This window comes from Diabrotica undecimpunctata, chromosome 9 (genome assembly GCF_040954645.1).
Source record: "Diabrotica undecimpunctata isolate CICGRU chromosome 9, icDiaUnde3, whole genome shotgun sequence".
Lineage (NCBI taxonomy): Eukaryota > Metazoa > Arthropoda > Insecta > Coleoptera > Chrysomelidae > Diabrotica > Diabrotica undecimpunctata.
The window spans coordinates 49,752,839-49,772,856 of record NC_092811.1 but is presented as its reverse complement, the minus strand read 5'-3'; the positions used below and the strand labels follow the sequence as shown (position 1 = coordinate 49,772,856).

At 33.1% G+C, this 20,018-nt stretch overlaps 1 long non-coding RNA gene across 1 annotated transcript; it reads right to left on the bottom strand.

Moving 5' to 3' along the window:
- Positions 1-113: 113 nt before the first annotated feature.
- Positions 114-16,776, bottom strand: LOC140450068 (uncharacterized). Its single transcript, XR_011951945.1, has 4 exons — positions 16,645-16,776; positions 16,461-16,587; positions 16,322-16,406; positions 114-595 (listed from the first exon to the last, which is right to left on the bottom strand). It is a non-coding gene; the product is annotated as an uncharacterized lncRNA (long non-coding RNA).
- Between the last annotated feature and the right edge of the window lie 3,242 nt (positions 16,777-20,018).

Sequence of the window (20,018 nt, the reverse complement as noted above, 5' to 3'; positions counted from 1 at the left end):
TAACATTTTATTATAATTTCAACATTTCAACCCTCACAACCACCCCCTTTGTCAAAAATGAATTAAAAAATATTTTTAACGATTTGAAACATTTTTAGAGTGCATTTTTTGTAGACAAAAATTAATTTTTTACTTATAAAATGAGCCTATTTTTTTCGACCCTTGCAAGCACCCCTTTTGATGAAAATAAAATCCTTAAATCCTTAACTTAGACATGGACATAAATAGAAAAAATTTAGTTTATAATACATTACAATCTTTGTATTTTCCAAAAAACTAAAAATAAATAATATTTATATAAAACGAGGTATAAAATAAATGAATATCTATTCATCATCGGAATCATAATTTTCACCGTCCAATTGGTCTTCGTTTACTGGAGGACAATTTTGGCAATTGTCACTACAGCATGTTCCGCGTGTTGCATTGCAAAATAATCCCAGCCTCCGACAGCCACACGCTGATCCGCAACCTTTTGTACAATTGCAAAACATCATTTTCAGCAGTTCCTCTGGAGCTGGTAAATGTCTATTAGTTCCATCAATTTGATCCAATGCTCCAAATTATAAAATTTTTCCATGCTCCAAAATTTATTCTAAATAAAAAGTATTATTGGTTTTTTTACAATAACTCGGTTAATTTTGATTCTACAACATGCATAAAAAAACGATTTTACAGGTAATTTAACGGGCTATAAGTATAGGAATGTTAAAACATTCTAAAGTCCTTCATGTTTAAATATTGAAGGGTCAAAGCGCTATGCGTCATGCGCTATAAAGCAAATTTCAACCAACTATATCTCCGTTATTTTTTAAGCTACAAAAAAAATGAAAATTTTTGTTGAAAAAAAAAACTATTTTTTTGTATTGTGTCATCTTTTACGTATCTTTTATAGTTTTGAAGTTATAAAAAAAAGATTTTTTTTTAATATTTACAAAAAAAAAAATGTAATCATATTTTTTTCAAAAACTGGGTATTCTAAAGTGGCTAAACTTTTGGATCATACAAAAAACACTAAAATAAAGTGAATTCTATAAGGAAAATAATTTATTTCAATTATAGTGAACATGACGTTAATTTTATTGCGTTTTTTTTTACAAAAATTTGAGAAACTCATGTTTTTTTGATTGTATCTCACGTACAGTTGATGCAAAGGACTTTTACCACCACTCATTTTGAAGGTCTTTTCAAGCTCTTTTAAAAATATTTTATGAGTTTTTGTCGAAAAATGTACCCGTTTTCCGTTATTTAACGTTAAATACTCGTATTGAAAGACAAAAACAAAAACCTTTGAACAGCCATAACTCAGTTAATATTGAACTGAAAATATTCATTAAAAAGCCAATCTTTTTGTTTTTTTATGAGCTTTAATTTTACGTTACACTTTTTTTGATAAAACTCTTAGTTTCAGAGTTATTCTTAAAAAACCTTTGAAAAACATGTTTTTTTTTTAACGAAAAATGACACTTTTCAACAGCGAATAACTCAAAAAGTATTAATTAATGAAAAAAATGTTTACTACATTTTTTGTTTGAAATTTGTCCTTCTATCGAATAGCGTAGTTATTTTGAGTGAAAAAATTTCCACCCTCGAAAAGGGGTGGCAAACACCCCCAGGGTGGAAGCGCACATCGGCACTATATAACTTTTGTTCCTTGAGTAATTATTTACCAACACACAAAATTTCAAATGAATCGATTCAGTTATAAAGAATTCGGAGGTAAAAACCCTCAGTAACTGATCTACTTAGTAAAAGCATGAACTTAGCCAAGATCTGAACCATACTGACGTCAGAATACTGAACCCTCTCCTACCGCGCCTGCACTTGACCGGTGTGTACGTATTTAATTTTATTATTATCGATTTGTTAGGATAAGATGCACGAAAAAAAAAATCCGATATACCTTGTATATTATTGTTCTATAATAAACGTCGAGGTTCTCGATATAGATATTTCAAACATATTTTTATTAAAACTTGGCTGTTGAATATGAAAACCGCAAACTCGAAGTACGATAAAGATACAAAGAAACATAAATATTTTAAACAAAAACAAGGTGGTTTTTAGTTGTAAAGAATTATGTTTTGAATCGAAAAGATAAGTTTATCTAAAATATGAAAAACATTACGATATTATTTACAGACCAGTAGAGATAAGGTTAAATATCCGTGTTGCAGAAAACCACAAAAGTTCTGTGGTATCGTAAGCGTTGCTGATGATAACAAAAGTTCAAAGGCTATATTATTTTACGAAAAAAATAGAAAATTAAAATATGTTATTTAATAAAGAGTTCAAAATAAACTTAAAATTCGTAATAACTAAAGTGAATATGCTTAATGGTAAAAACTTATGAAGTATGCATCTGTGTGTGTGTGTGTGTGTGTGTGTGTGTGTGTGTGTGTGTGTGTGTGTGTGTGTGTGTGTGTGTGTGTGTGTGTGTGTGTGTGTGTGTGTGTGTGTGTGTATGTGTGTGTGTGTGTGTGTGTGTTTAAAAAATTCAGCCACAGCAACAAAGGTTCCAGTAACGGGTCATGATCCATGCTCTTCCATATCTAAAACTGAAGCGTCTTGTGAGCAAGACCCAGTACGTATATTCTCAAAAAAAATATACGATATTCCTTCAGAAGATGAGATCCAAAAATGAAAAGCAAGTTGAGAGATCAAGAGTATGACGATGATGAAATTGGAGCGATAATCAGAAATATGGTCGAAACTTCTACGGTGATACATCTTTCAATGCTCACCTAGGGTCTGTGTGCGACAAAATTAAAAGATGTAGAACCCGTGGTAAATACCAAAATAATATTCGAGGACTATGCAGAATGTATAGATACTTTTACAACAAAGACGGCCACGCAGAATCTAATACACTCAGATAAGCACCGTGTTTATACCATAACTCAAAGCAAGAGTGTCTAGCTTAAACGCAAGACCGGGGCAGCTTCAGGCAACTATTTCAATTCCCAATATCACTAAATGTAAATTCAGCATAAAGCTTGTGAACAAGCTAGAACTATTTTAATTTGTTATTAAATAATACGTAACATCGTGGTATAGTATGCCGTAATATAAAAAAATGCGTTATATGAAAAGAAGAATGGCAAAGGAACAGTAAAACAGGTATTCCCGCCAACCATCCGTGCCAGTTAAACCGACACTACAGCCTCTCGTACAAAAAAATAGGTTAAATATGGGATTGCAAACATTTAACAAAAAAAAAGTCGGTATAAGTATCTAAGTTCGACGATATTGCGTAGTCACGGTACAGATGAAGGTAAAAAAAGGACTGAAAAACCTCTCATAAATGCCAAATATTCTTTACAGATATATTTAAAGAATACCAAAAGCATGGTGAGCATGCCTGTAAAATTATACCATGCGGTCCATATGTATGGAATAAATTCATTTTTGGCGTTATTATGTACTATGTGAAAAAAACCTGAAATAGGTCGATTTTTATTCTTAAATTGACAATTTACAGTATGAAAATAATATCCCCCTCCAGTACCGCCTTTGAATTATAAGCACCCCCTCGAAAATTTTAAATAACAAAGAGGGTCATGAAGCACCTTATTAGAAAGGGATTTTAGTCCTCTGTTCAGAAATATAAAGTTTTTTAAGTTTGGTGCAATCTTAACTGAGAAAATTGATTTTGAAGATGTAAAATTTTGATAATGTCTCTTTCACAAAATTTTAGGTTGAATAAAGATAATAATGTCACATAATATTTAGAATGTATTTTTCAATTAAATTAAATGTTCAAAATACTGTTTGGTCTATTAAAATATACTTTAGATTTTAAATAACCCCATAAGAAGTAATCGGGAGGAGTCAAATCGGGGATCTAGCTGGCCATTCGATCGTTCCACGTCTTCCAATCCATTTATTGGGAAAACCTCGTTTAAATAATTTCTAACTATACGTGCAAAATGCGGAAGAGCTCTGTCTTGTTGGTAGTAAATAGATCGATCTATCTTATTTGGATGATTGACATCAGGAAAAAATCTTCGTAATGTAGGCACTAAAAAGTTAATAAAAAAATCTGGATAAACCTCACCATTAACTGTGCCCTCAAAAAAATAAGGACCAATAATTTTATTGTTAATGATACCAGCCCAAACGTTAATTTTCGTAGGATATTGCGTGAGTCTCACACACTAAGTGAGGATTTTTGTCGCTTCATTAGAAAAAACTATTTTGTTTATGAACTGCAAAAAATGCGTTCATTCTGTCCATAAATTATTTTACAGAACTCTTGTCTTCTATCGGAATAATCTTCATTAAACAACAGAACCAACTGAACTTTGTACGGGTGGTATTTTTCTTTATGCAAAACTCTCAAAATAGATGATTTACTGACATCATTGACAGCGACCAGTTTTCGAGTTTTCTTATGTGGATCTTCCTCAATCTCTAGGAGTACATCTAACTCTTTTTCATCAGTAAATTTAACATTTCTACCTGGTTTTCCAATATTTTTTACATGTCCAGTATAACGAAACTTCTTTTCAATTTTTCTTTCTGACTGCGAAACTTGTTGACCAGGGTATTTATTATTAAACATTTCACAAACCTCCTTTTGAGTTCTTGTTTTATTACCAAAACCAATTAAAATTAAAATGTCTATTCTTTGAGTCTCGGACAAATGAGCCATAATTATCTTCAAAGTTTTTTCCCTAATGTTTAGCAGAACAGATACGAAAATACCTGATTATTTCTAAAGTATATTTTAATAGACCAGGCAATATTGCTGATTTCAAAGTTACTATAACGGAAAAAACTAACAAAATAACCCCAGAGGTCAAAATCGCCTCGGTTATTGTCAAGAAGCGAATAATGGTACTCAAGTTGAACATTTAATTTAATTGTAAAAATCAATTTTCTCCGTTATGATTGCACTCAACTCAAAAAACTTTATATTGCTGAACAGACGACTAAAATCTAACAAGGTGCCACACGACCCCCTTTGTCATTTAAAATTTTCGAGGGGGTACTTATAATTCAAAGGGGGTGCTGAAAGGGGATAATATTTTCATACTGTAAATTGTCAATTTAAGAATAAAAATCGGCCTGTTTCAGGTTTTTTGTCAGATAGTACATAATAACGCTAAAAATGAATTTATTCCATACATATGGACCCCATAGTACCTATGTTTATACAAAAACAAAAACCATTTTGATGTGACTAATAGTTCTTTAATAATAAAAAAAGACTAATAAAATCTTTCAGATATTGAAAAACTTATTACTTAAAATCAATTCTCAAGAACGAGCCTCTACAACTAATTCAAAATTTGGAAGTTATAGGCTCAAATTTTTTTGTTGCTATCGATACACTTAAGAATATATTTGAAAACAAATGTTTAATAATTAACACTTATTTAAAACAACTTTTGAACGTTCCTTCATTAGCAAAAAATACTGCTCAAACTTGCGAGAATTCTTAACTCACATAAAAAAGAATTTAATTGCGCTAAATAATTTAAATATCTCCAACAATCTTGCAGATTTAATTTTAATTTATATATTCACAAAAAAATTAGATTTTAATATGAAACGATTCTTTGGATCCGAAAGAGATTTCAACGAACTTTCTACAATAGATGAGTTTTTGAATTTCCGCTGTGCACAATTTATAAAATGTCTAAACACAACTTTAGGACTATTAAGCTAAAAAAAGGCCTAAGATTGAACCGAAAGTACTTAAGCTAAAGACAGCAAAAGAACTGTCGACAAACAAAAGCAAGTATAAAGACCTTTTCCAGCAGTTTATGGAAATCTGGACCACAACAAAGAGTCCTTCTCCTAAATTCAGCTCTCAGAAAACACAAAAGCTTGAAGCTCACACTGAATGTGTTGCAGAGTTCAAAAGATGGTACGATATTTTGCTGGATGGTAAGATTAATATATAACAAATGTCATATTTATAAATGATTATATTGCGTGTCTTAAGACAGACCTAAGAAACGAAAACAAACATCACCACCACAACTAACCAAAAGAACCGAAGGCAGTCAGAAGAAAAGCAAGTATAAATAAAAGAGCTACTTTAATAAGCATAAGTGTATATTGTAAAAAACATCTATGGTTATCGCTAAGCGGTAGTATGTATAAAATAATCGCTATAACGTTATCGTTAAAAGTTATAGATTACCCAACAGGCCATTAGATGTATAAAATACCTGTTACATCAAAATAGATATTCCGTAAAGAAAATTAGAGAATTACACATAAAAAAATCACGTTTTGGAAGTATTGTCAGTGCCTAATTAAAACACCAAGTATTAGCAGTTTCTAATTATAATGCTTAGGTGCTATGAGATCTACCCCTATAGAACCACTACATGTTGAAGCTTATGAACCTCCTCTTGAAATTAGAAGAAATTTATTAAGCGAACAATGGGTACTCAAAGCCCACTCAACAAATCCCAAATTATTTTCCAGTATATGTCAACTTAACGAATCAGACCTAACTCACAAATATTGGATTAAAAAGCCATCTCCACCTTTGTGCACTGCTTTATAGAACAATTCTATTTTTTCAAAGAATTTGGCTAAAGTGGATAAAAATTTAGACTTCTTTGCTTTCTTCCATAAAACTGAAGTTGTAATACCCACATATAGTGACAACATCAAATTGAGCAACAATATTCTGAGATCTGTTTTGAACTGTTATAGTGATGCCACAGTTATATACACGGACGCATCTAAATCAATAGAAGGGACTGGCTGTGCCTATTTTCTACTCTCAGGAGGTTCTGAATTTAAGTACAAACTTTCCAATGAGTTTTCAATTTTCTCGGCTGAATCATTGGCCATACTCGAAACTTTAAAATATGTTAAAAACTCTTATATTAAAAAATCGTTAATTCTTTCAGATTGTCTTTCAGTTTTACAGAACATAAAAAATACTTGTTTGCCCAAAACATTTAGTAATCCTTATATTTTTTTAATAAAGGATCAATTAAAGCACTTAGCAGACTCTGGCTTTAATATAAAATTTATTTGGGTTAAGGCACATATTGGACTCAAAGATAATGAATATGTAGATTACTTAGCTAAAACCAGTATAATATCAGGCACTTTATTGTCATATTCTTTGTGTGTATCAGATGCCATTACGATTTAAAAAAAAATCAGCTATCGACATGGAAAGATCAATGGAATCTTTATTGCTTTACAAACCCAACAAGATACACCACTTTACAACCAGTTATTCCACAAACTACTTGGTTTAAGAATTTTAAATCTCCACGTAAATATATAACTACCATAAATAGACTACGCTTTGGACACGCGTGTTATCCAAGTCATTTATATAAAATAAATGTGATTGAAGATGATAATTGCAAACATTGCGGAAAACTAGGTGATCTTGATCACATATTTTTTGAATGTCCTAAGTTTTACCAGCATTCAAACTCTCTCTACAAAAAATTAATTGAATTTAATATGTATGCACCATTCAATATCCAGTCGCTACTGGCTACAGGCTCACAACAAATATATAATATCATTATAGATTTCTTGTCAGACACATGCACAGTTCTATAGAGTTTGTACGCGAGAATGGAATTTTTCATGATCGTGTGGAAATTTAGATTTGTATCCTTTGTTTACCCTAAATGTTATAACACCTTATCCGTGGTCTAGTTTTGTTTGTCTACTAAGAATGTCTTGATGGGCCCCTAGACGAGAAGCAAGTGACCCTGTAAACTTCCTTGTCGTATATTCTTCTATTAATTATCCGTTAGTTTTCTATTAGGGATAGAGTTGTGTATTTGTCTGATTGGAGAATTTATTGCAACTGGCTGAATGACTATGCTATTAAAAAAAAAATGCTCTCGGAAGAACCTGTAACTCCTAGAGAGCGGGTTCCCAGGTGGCGGATAGGGGAATGGCCGATCCGGTTTACCGGTGGGTAGGAGGGAAATAAAATACCTCATGCGGACCAAAACAGGTAATTCACCGAATGATTGCCGGTATAAACAATCCCCTGCTTACCGACCAACGGCTTCGGACGGATGAGTTGATAAGTAGTAGGACACTCTTTTGTCCTAGAGCTGAGAAATCGACTCCAAAGGAGGAAGAAGAATGCAGAAGGCAATGGGAAACTAGTGCATTAAAGACTCATGGAGTGTCCCTAGACATCGTCATGGCTTATAGAAATGACAATCAACAACCTACTAATCATGGTCCTCGCATGCCAAGATTCGGCAGGGGAAGAAACAACAGTAACGACAGGGCTTCCCAGGCCGTTAGCGAAATCCTTGTTCACTAAATATATACAAATCCATCTGCAAAATCGCTACATGGAACGTAAGAAGTATGTATGAACCTGGGAAACTGAGGAATATACAGCAATAGATGTTGCGACTGGAGATTGATATATTAGGAATAAGCGATACAAGAGTTCGAATGACATCTTGCTACGTCTTTCCTGTCCTGCTGTATGGAGTGGAAGCGTGGACTCTAACTGGGGCTATCCTTAGACGCTTGACAGCCTTTGAGATGTGGGTATACAGAGAACTACTGAAAATAAGCTGGGTCGACAGAGTTAGAAATGAGGAGGTCCTTAGACGGCTGAACCAAACAACACAACTAGTCAATATAATAAAGAAACGCAAGCTGGAATAGTTCGGTCACATTATAAGACACCCTGAAAAATAGGATCTTTTACATCTGATCATTCAGGGAAAGATCCAAGGTAATCGTGGTCCGGGTAGAAAAAAAACATCATGGCTGAAAAATCTAAAGCAATGGTATGGAAAATCAACTACATCGGTATTTAGAGCTGCTGTCAATAAAGTCACGATAGCGAATATGGCAGCCAACATTATATCCAATGATCAATAATGGTCATGGAACTAGAAGAAGAACATACAAGATGGATCAGCTCTGGCGAACTCAATACAGACAATGGGCGAATTTATTACTCTGGAAGCAGCGACACTTAACACAGATATAAAGTTGCTATAATCCTAAGTGAAAGAGTAACGTGATCAGTAACAGGCTTCGTTCCGATGTCCGAAAGAATTATAATGCTGCAGCTGTTGACAACCCAAGGAAAATGAACTTAATTCAGATTTATGCGCCAACTGCTGACAAAAATGAAGAAGAAATAGAAAACTTTTACAGCTAACTTCAAAAAACATTATATCTCACAGCATCTAGAGATATAACAGTGATCATGGGTGATTTCAATGCAAAAATTGGCAAAGGAAGGTGCTACCCTAATGTAGGACCATATGGGCTTGGTAAACGAAACGACAGAGAAGATCGCCTAACAGAATTTTGCCAGGAGCGTAATGTTATAGCCGCAAATATATATATATATATATATATATATATATATATATATATATATATATATATATATATATATCTATATATATATATATATATATATATATATATATATATATATATATATATATATATATATATATATATATATATAATGGCTATACACCCCAGTGTGGGGTTAAACCGCAAATGCTTTCTAGATCCGATTTCTTAAGTGGATCAGTCTTTTTTGTTTATCTTATCTTCTTGACAATATCTCTCCATTTTTTCCTGTCTCTAGTTCTTCCTCTCCATTCTCTGACTCCTGCCCTTTGGAGGTCTTCTTCAACTTCTTGCAGCCACTTTGATCTAGGTCTTCCCCTTCTCTTTTTTCCTCCTGGATTCCATTCCATCATTGCGTATGTCACTGCCTCATCGCCTGCTCGCCAAATGTGACCTAACCATCTAACTCTGCATTGCTTTATTTTAGTTACGATGTCTTCCTTAAGTTTTTCCTTAATTTCTGCATTTGTTCTGCTTCTATATTCATTTTGCTCTGTTCTGATTGGTCCTAGTATGGTTCTCATAATCTTTCTCTCTGCTATTCTTAAGTCTTCTTCATCTTTTTTAACCATCGTCATTGTTTCTCCTGCATATAATAATATTGGCCTAATTATGGTGTTATAAATGCTCATCTTACTTTTTTTAGTCAGTGTTTTGCTTTTAAGTAATGTTTTGTTTGCAAAATAAGCTTTATTCGCTGCTAATATTTTTTCTTTTATTTCGGATTTCCTTTCTCCGGATTTACTTATTGTAACTCCTAGGTATTTGAAGTATTCTACTTCTTCAAACTCAGAACTTCCTATTTTGATTTTTTCTTTTATTGGTTTTTTCCCTAATCTTAATATTTTTGTCTTTTCTTGATTTAATCTTAGCCCCATTACCTCCCCTTCCTCTCTTATTTCTTCTAGCATTTCTTTCATTATTTTTCTGTTCTTTGCAATAATAGCAATATCGTCTGCATATGCAATTATTTGACCACCTCTTGTTCTGAGATTTCCTTTATTTATATTTCGTAGTACATATTCTAATGCTAGATTAAATAGCGTTGTTGATAAGGCATCTCCTTGTTTCATCCCTTTATTTATAATGAATTCCTCTGTCTCTCCTCTTTGTGTCTTTATGCTTATTTTTGTAGTTCTCATTGTCATTTCTATTAATTTTCTGAGTTTATGTGGAATTTTTAATTTTTTAAGTGCTATCATTAATCCGTTCCTTTTAATTGAATCAAATGCCTGTTTGAAGTCTATGAATAACATTTCCAATTCTAATTTATACTCATTTGCTTTTTCCATTATTTGTTTTATTGTGTGTATTGCATCTATTGTAGATCTTCCTTCTGTGAATCCACATTGGTACTGTCCTACTGTCTTCTTTGTGATCTTTGATAACCTCTTTTTTATTATTGATGTCAATATTTTATATGTTGTATTTAGTAACGTTATTCCTCTATAATTTTCACAGATTTGTTGGTCTCCCTTTTTATGTACTGTTATGATCTGCCCTACCTCCCAGTCCGCTGGCATTTTCTCTTCTTTCCATATATTTTTCAATAGTGCCAGTATTTTTCCTCTTAGTTCCCTTCCCCCGTATTTTATTAGTTCCATATTAATGCCATCTTTACCAGGGGCTTTTCCATTTTTGCTTCTCTGTATTAATTCATCCAATTCCTCTAATGTTGGTTCTTTTGAAATTTCGATATCTACTTCATCTGCTTCTTCTTCGTGCACCGTTTCCTTCTCATTATGCATTTCTTCTTCTGTTGTTTCCTCCGTCAAGAGCTCTCTGTAGTAATCTCTCCATACTTGTTTGTATTCTTGGTCCTCTATTATCACTATTCCCTCTCTATTTTTTATTCCGTTTGTTTTGCCCTTGTATTTTTTGTTTTGTTCTTTAATTTTTTTGTAAAAACTTTTCGTATTTCTGTTTGTTCTTTCCTGCTCTATTTCCTGCATTTTTGTGTCTACCCATCTTCTTTTATTTTGCCTTATCACTTTCTTAGCATTCCTTCTTAATTTTTCATATTCTTCTCTGTCTTCCTCTTTATCTGTTCTTAGCCACTTATTTCTGGCTTGCACTTTTTTTCCTGTTATTTCTCTACATTCTTGGTTATACCATTCGTTTTTTGTTTTAGCCTGACTTTTACCTATCTGCATATTTGCACCTTCTTCTATTGATTTTTTGATCGTCTCCCATTCTGTGTTTATATCTTCTGCTTTATATTTCTCTTTTATTTGAACTGTTACTGCCTCTTCATATTTTTTTCTTACTTCTTCATTACTCATTTTATTGACATTCCACTTTTTATGTTGGTTTTTTTGTTTTGTTTCAATTTTAACTTTTTGTCTTATAGTGGCTGTGACCATGTAGTGGTCTGAATCTGCACACGCACCTCTGAACGTTCTTACATCTTTTATTGACGATTGCTATCGTTTATTAATCATTATGTGATCAATTTGACTATATGTTTTCTGATCTGGTGACCTCCATGTTACCTTATGTATTTTAGGGTGTTCAAATTTTGTTGAGCTTATTAACAAATTTGTTCTTGTTGCTAGGTTACATAGTCTTTGCCCATTGTCATTCGTGTTTTCGTGTATTGTATGCTTTCCTGCAATTTGTTGTAAAAAGTCCTCTTTTCCAATCTGGGCGTTGAGGTCTCCTAGTACAAATATGACATCTTCTTTGGGTATTTTTTCTATCTCCTCTTCGACCCTATCATAAAATATTTCTTTTTCGTCTGCATTGCTTGTTTCTGTGGGGGCGTATAAATTCAAGACTGATATATTAAATGGTTTGCTGTTGACTCTAACATAGGCCATACTTTCGCATATTGGCTTGAAATTTATAATTTTCTCTCTTAGGTGCCTTAGTATCATGAATCCCACGCCTTTTTGCCCTTGTTTCTTTCCTCCTGAATATAACATTGTAAAGTCTTGTTTGTCGATCTGTCCCTGTCCCTCCCAGCGTAATTCTTGCAGTGCTGCAATATCTATTTTATACTTTTTGAGTTCTTTTTCTATTTCTAGCATTTTTCCTGGAGTTAGCATGGTTCTTATGTTCCATGTGCTTATTTTCAACTCTTTATTTTTTTTGTTCTGTTGTCTTCGTTTTTTATTTTTGTTTTCTTGTCTATCTTTCTTTATTGCACTTTTGTTGTACCCGGGTTTATCTGCAGTCATTTCCTGTTTCTTTGCCTCGTCCGTCAACGAATAATGCATCGTCTCATCCCTTGCTAGTTTTTTGAACCACCTCCATGATGGTCCTCCAGCTGGTTGGTGTTTCTATTCCATCTCCTTTCTAGACCATCTATTATAAGTTTGTTGGCTTTAATTTGGACACGTTTACCTTTCTTTATTTCATCTTTTGCTATTCTTCGTATTTCCTTCTGTATTTGTAATTCCTCTGTCGTTAGATCATTGTTTATATATATTTTTTCTTTTTTCACTTCTTTAAGTTTACTTTTGTTTTCCATAATTTTTGTTTTTTCTTCTTTGTTTGGCAGTCTGACTAAACATGTTTTATCTCCTAGTTTCACTGCTTCTTCTATATTTACGGTAATATTTAGCTCTTTTGTCATAAAATTTCCTATTACTTCTTTTAGTATTCTTCTATCTCCAGTTTCTATTGTCATTCCCTGTATTATCACATTATTTTCTTTTCTTATTCTATCCAGCCTTTCAAGGCGTCCTTTTGTCTCATTCAGATCCTTTTTGATTTGTTCATTTTCTTTCCAGATTTCACTATTCTCTTGTTTTAGTTCTGCTAGTTCAGTTTTGAGTTCCCTCATTTCTTCTCTGTATTGTTTTTGTTCCGTTTTTACTTCTTTTATATCAGTTTTTAATTCTTGTAACTCTATTGTTAAATTTTTTATCATATTTAGTATTTGATCTATTTTGCTACCATCTTTGTGACTTTTAACTGGACTTCTTTGTACTTTTTTACTAGGACCAAATAACAGTCCCTCTTCTTCTCTATTTCTTTTCCGATTGTCATCGGATGTATTATCATCTGAATCCATATTTTTACTGCTACTACTCGCGATAGAGCCAACCTCCCCACTCAACGCGTCGAGGGAAGATGGTTCTCTCAAGCAGTAGCTTGTAGTACTTTATTTTCACGTTTTCTTCCCGAATAAATTAATTTTCAATTAAAATAATTGTCAGTTACTTTGGAACGGTTTGATGTGGCAACGCCCACCTCTAGCTTTTAAAACTGATATAGTGTTAATTACCTGGGCCGGTTTTGTTCTTAGTTTTTTGTGTTGAGAGTAAATAAAATTTCCTTCGCCTTCCTAAATTTATCGAGGTTATGCACTTACCTCTCTTCCGATGTCTTTGCTATAATTACCATTAACACTTTTATTCTTCTAACACACACTGCACGCAAAATCAGCAAAATTATCGACTCACAATAACCAAAAATTGAAATTATTATGGAGCAGAATTTACACACGTCTATTTCTTACACTAGAGATCTAAACTCTTAATAAGTATCCACTCTATACTATACTATATTTTACTATTCACTTGCATTAACCTTTTTCCTGTTGTATAATTTACGTTCACAATTAAGTGAACATAAATTCTATATAAGAAACAAACATAATTCAAATACATTTTTAAATTACCTAAGCGATGCCTTTATACATGGAAATAGCCAGCTGACAAAGACAACAAAAATCGTCAGAAATCAAATTCAATACATCCCAATAAAACACAGATATCGAAACTCAATTCAGGCAGTAAACGCATATCCAGGAGCAGACGTATCCTTTAATAACAGTCTTTTTATTGCTAGGTATCAACTTTAACTAAAAAATAAGCAAAAAAGAAGAAACAAAAGAAAATCTGAAACACGAAATCAACACAAATCTAGATAGAAACCCAAGAAATGATTACAACGTAGACCAGCAGAGGCAATTTTTCAAAACCTCTATATTGGAGCCAAGTAAGAAAGTACTTACAACAACCAAATGTAAGAAAAAAGAGTGGATGACCGAGGAAATTCTAGAATTGATGAATGAAAGAAGAAAAAACAACCGTCAATACGATCCGCTATAAACAGCTTCAAAACCAAATAAGAAAAAAAAATTAGGGAGGCTAAAGAAACTGAGAGAATGGTTTCAATGCAGCTCAAAACAACTATTTAGAGCTACTGCCTCAAAAATTAAAATAGCTATGATGATTGTCAACCTCCGTAGTGGAGATGGCACCTGAAGAAGAAAAATTAAAAGCCATTGGGAATGCGAGTGGTTGAAATCAAAATAATGTAAAAATGCCCAAATTCCTCAAATTGTTGAACCTTTAAAGCCTTGCGAAGCATTCTTTGGAGGGCGGCAAATGCTACAAAGCTAAAAGTAACAGGCAAAAAACTCAGATATATAGATATTGTATTACTGTATCCAATCGTACAGTATTATGACCGCTACTCTGTAGGCCACCCCACAAAAATACATGCCCCTGAAGTATACGACTTTAAATGGTTTGGTCTGTTACATTTTCAAATACTACCACCCACCAGTCTACATCACCCCCTCCTGCCTGCCAAAACTGACAAATTAATGTTTCCTTTATATAACCAGTGTGTTATAGATAGACCAGAAGAATGCAGACATAATGAATCTGAAAGAATGTTGACGGGTACGTGGACCACTTTGGAAATTAATAAAGCGCGGGAAAAGTGATATCAAATACAAAGTATATGAGGTTTGGCACTTTAAGTAAACATCAAGTGTTTGTCCCTTCATGGAAGCTACAACCGTTGCCTCGACCAGAATACATACTTGCGGTGAAATATTTTGCAAGATTTGTAAGAAACACTGTTCTGCAGGTCATCTCTGCATCAATCTGGAAGATAATAAAGACATACACAGATATACTGAAAACAAAATTCTGTTACACAAAACCCCTTTAGATGCCAGAGATGCTTTCTTTGGTGGAAGAAACCAGGCATAGTCAAGTCAAGTATGTCAATTTTACGTCTTTGTACACTTACGTGAATAAATACTGCTGGTACCCTATCGGACACCCCACAGTTTATATAGATTATAACTTAAAAACTATGGAAGGTCTTACCAAGTGCACAGTACTTCCACCTACTGATCTGTTTCATCCTGTACTGCCATGTAAAATAAATAACAAGCTGATGTTTGTTTTACGCAGTAGCTGTGGTGAACAAATGGTTCAGACGGCGTGCCCTCACTCAGAAGATGACAGGTCTTTGACTGGAACTTGGGTAACTTTAGAAGTCAAGAAAGCCTTAGAAAAAGGGTATAGAGTACTAGAAATTTATGAACTATGGGACTACTGGATGGAAAAATATAATACGGAAACAAAACCAGGAGGTCTATTTACTGAATATATCAGTAAGTTTTTGGGTATTAAGCAGGAGGCTAGCACTTGGCCTGCAGATTGCGACACTGAGGAAAAACAAAACAAATACATTACAGACTATCTTGAAAAAGAGGGTGTTGACTTAATACCTGCCATAATAGAGAAGAATCCCGGTGCAGTAAAAGACTAGAAGAAGACGGCCGCTACAAAATTATTTTACGAGAGAGTAGGAAGACCAGAAAGACGAAGTCTGATAAACATTATTTACGAGAAGAAGACTAGTAATTGTAACAAGAACTAGAACGTTATACGAAGAAGATGATTTCCTGTTAACCTCTGTTTTATCGAAATCTAGTGTACTATATTATTAAATACATATATTATTGTTATTATTATTATATTGTTAGAATAAATTTATGTTTCTAAGCATTTTATTACTAGCAACAGGCACCCCTATATTTACCGATCGATAGCCCGTAGGCCCTTCGCGTAACCCGACAGAATTTCAAATTTTTGGAAAGAATGGGTAAACCTTTAATACTTCACTCACGAAGAACTAAGCCAGCATATTTTACTGTGTATTAGCCCTTTTCTATAACGGTCTGAAATGCAGAAATACATATTTAAAAGCGTATATTTACCTTCCCTTCATCCGTCGTTCTCTGCCGTTTCTCCGACTTTCCAGTCTTATATTTTCGTCTTGTTGATCTACCCTGTTCTGGGCATCTGTAACACGAATAACGTTTAATTTCGATTATTTTATAAACATTTTTAACTTACCTCGCTGATCGATATACCGGTTTACTCCCATCCCCGTTTTTCTCCGTCTTTCCTTTCTATATATTCGTCAAACCACCTCTGATACCCCGCTGTCGTCGCTGCCTTTTCCATTTTCTGTTTATTTCATCTGTAACAAGAACAGTTTTTAATTTTTATTCGTTTATAAGTATTTTTTTTAACTTACCTCGCTGAACAATATGTGCGTTATAACACTATATTCAGTTTGCCGAACAGCCAACCGAGATATCTATTTGTTTGCGCCTTGACCGTTAACCACAGATTTTATCGCACACATTTGTATCATAATTCAGTTTTCTTATCTCTACCTAGCAACTGTGAGGTTTTGTATATCGCATCAAACTTCTAGCCTTCAACTTTATCAATTTCGAGGGTTTTTCCTAATCCACATTCAAATCATAGTTTCACGAACACATTCAATTTTAAAAATATTAAATATTTTATGACTTAGTTTATACTTTGCTGGGCTTCGACAACCTTGACGTTTATTGTAGAACAAAAATATACAAGGTATATCGGAATTTTTTTCATGCATCTTATCGTCGCTTAAGATGCAAAAGCTCGTAACCCACAAATAGCTTTTTTATAGGAGAATAAAAAACTATTCTCTGCAAGTGAAAATCGTCAAACCCAAATAAATAATTATTGATTTAATATCAAGGCATTCGTATATTATATTGTGAAATACTCAATTTTTTTGATTTTCAAAATGATTTTGGTCTAACGGTGGGTTACTATGCCAAATGATGTTGCAAAATGTGGTTTAAGTATTTTATCGAATTAAAAAGTTATTTCGAAATTAAGTTTTATTTATAACTAAAGTACATATTATTAAAATGATTTTAAACAGAAATAATTAATTATGTTTGATATTATCGTAAAAGTAATGACAATCAGGAGGGATAACAGATCTTGACGATGTTTCCATTTCTGAGCCTTTATTTTTCTTTTTTCCAAATTCATTTGGGGCCAAACACGGCATATTTCTTTACTCCTGCAAATGCTTCCAGTTTTCTGCACATATCTTCGTTCAAGGTCCACGATTCAACACCATAAAAAAGGACAGAGCAGACGTAGCATCGCAACATTCTTACTTTTGTATCAAGAGAGAGGTTGCGACTCTTGAAGAAGGCCCCGATCCAATTGAAGGTGGATCTAGCTTTTCCGATGCGTGCTCTAATCTCCTGGTTGTTGGCCCATTCTTCATTTATTATGGTGCCAAGGTAGTTGTAGTGCGTCACTCTTTCTATAGGGGATTGGTTGACGTAGAGTTGACCTTCTGTTATTCTTTTCTTGCAAATTATCATAAGCTTTGCCTTCTTAACATTTATATTAAGTCCATATTGTTGACTGTTATACGTGACTTTGGTCATACGAAGGTCTTCTAAGTTGTCCGCAAATACTATGTTGTCATCTGCATATCTGATGTTGTTTAGCCGGTAACCATTTAGTAGAATACCTTTTTCAGTTTCGTGCAAAGCTTTGATAAATATTCTTTCACAGTACAGATTGAAGATTAGAGGAGACAAAATACAGCCTTGCCTCACTCCACGTATGATTTTCACATAGTCAGTGTGTTCACCTTCAACTCTGAGATTTGCTGTCTGATTCCAGTAGAGACTTCTAATTATTTTCAGATCTTGGTTGTTAATTCCAGATAATAACTAGACATGCGTATATGTCGCAGTTGACGTCTCTGCATCTCTGGAATAAGACTTGTACTGAGAACAAAGCCTCTCTAGTAACAACAGCATTTGTGAATCCGAACGGGTTGGGGGAAATTTGACTTTCACACAGCTTGTAGATTCTCTTATGAATTATCTTTAGGAACAATTTTAGGAGATGACTCATGAGGCTTATAGTACGGTAATCTTCGCAATTTTTGGCTCCTGGTTTTTGGAAGTGCAATAAACTCAGATTTTAGCCATTTTGTTGGTATTTCTCCAGAGTTGTATATGTTGTTGAATATCCTTGCTATTGATTCGTTGTCCATTAGTTTGAGTAGTTCTGCTTGTATATTATCAGGGCCTGCCACTTTGCCATTCTTTAACTGTGTTACAGATTGTCTCACGGCCCGCTCTCACAAAAACTATTATTTGTTTTATTACTCTAGTTAAAAATACTCTATTAAAATTAAAAACACGTCTTAGTTAAAAAAGACATTTACACTGAACAAAATCGTTCACTCTTATTTCTCGCTTAGTATATATTTGGAAATAAATTCACTTTTAAATAAAAAATGGAAGCTTTAAAGAAAAAGTGCAAATTACTTAAAGCATCAATTACACGTATATCAGAATGGTTTATAGCCAATAAAGATACAGAAAACGAAATATTTGATTTCGAAAAAAGGAAAGAAAAATTTTTTAATTTTTTCACACAATATGGACAGATTCAATTAGAAATCGAAGAGACTGATGACAGCGAACAGCAATCAGCTGATCGATCAAATGTTGAAGAAAAATACTTCAACACACTCAAAGGTTTACAAAGAAAAATAATAGAATTAAATTTAACAGAAAATAAAACACCTAGCTCAAACAATAATGCTGTTTCCAGTGCGTAACTTCCTGCAATTAGCATGAAAACCTTTACCGGCAATTTCTCAGAATTCAATGAATTTTTTCAACTAGTTGGAACTCTGATCACAAACAATTCAAGTTTAAATAATGTACAAAGTTTTATATATTTAAAATCTTTCCTCAAAAGAGAACCTTTAAATTTAATCAGTAGTATTGAAGTAATAGATGCAAATTTTGCTATCGCTATAAAAACGCTAAAAGCAAGAAATGGTGACAAATCACGAGTGATTAGTACTCTTCAATCTCTAGTCAAATGCACTCCTCAGGTACTAAGAGATTTTCTTGTATACACGAAGTAAACGCTTCAAGCTCTTAGTAATCTCGAAGTTCCGATTGAACATTGGGACCTCCTTTTAATAGAAATATTTTTAGAAAAAATAGATTTTGCTTCTCACAAGGCTTTCGAATATGAAGTAGGTTCTAAGAATGTTCCAACACTCATTTGAATTTATAGAAAAAAGATGTGATGTTTTAGAAAAACTTAATTACACTGGAATTCATTTTTATTTCTACACAGTGTTTCCATTGTGATATTTGGCAGATATTCAATTTTGTTTTTTTAATAATAACTTTTCTAACTTTGTTAATTGAACTAAATTTTTAAGTGTCAGTTAATTTGTAGTTATCAAATATATCAGTTGTAAAACGAACGTATTTCTTCTATTTCATACTGTACATTCATTTTACCCTTTAAAATATTATTTATATTATTATCTCTTTCAGATACAACTTGTTATTTGACTGTATTAATTTATCTTTATGTATAGTATGTCGTGTTTTTAGTGTTTACCGCTAGATAAATAAATCATAGTTTATTAAAAGTGTATTGCACGTTTTTAGATTATGATTAAATCTTCTGAATAACTAGTCATATTTGTATAGTAGTTTTATTATTATTGAGTCCGGCCCTAATCCCACCGCCATATTGGTATGATCGTTAGCCACACCTACTGACGCC